This window comes from Meleagris gallopavo, chromosome 1 (genome assembly GCF_000146605.3).
Source record: "Meleagris gallopavo isolate NT-WF06-2002-E0010 breed Aviagen turkey brand Nicholas breeding stock chromosome 1, Turkey_5.1, whole genome shotgun sequence".
NCBI classification, from domain to species: Eukaryota; Metazoa; Chordata; class Aves; order Galliformes; family Phasianidae; genus Meleagris; species Meleagris gallopavo.
Genome location: NC_015011.2, coordinates 187577067 through 187577344, shown reverse-complemented (window position 1 = coordinate 187577344; position 278 = coordinate 187577067).

Here is a 278-nt window from a genome sequence, read left to right as displayed (position 1 = left end):
GCAGGAAGGTTAGCATGCTTGGGCTGCTGGAACAATCCTCCTGCTCTGAACCATGAAACCAATCTGTTCCCGTCAGTTACAATTTTATGGAAACTAATTCTTTCATGATGGAATCAGGTGAAAAATATGTGGTTCTGTTTAACAAACAGTGTGCGCGGTTCCTTAAGGTCATGGGGAGCATTCCCTGTGACATGTGCGTGCTTTCAGGTGTGTTTGTGTATGATTATGCACGTGTATATTGAACGTGCATCTTTATATATTGAAAATGGCAGGCTGTT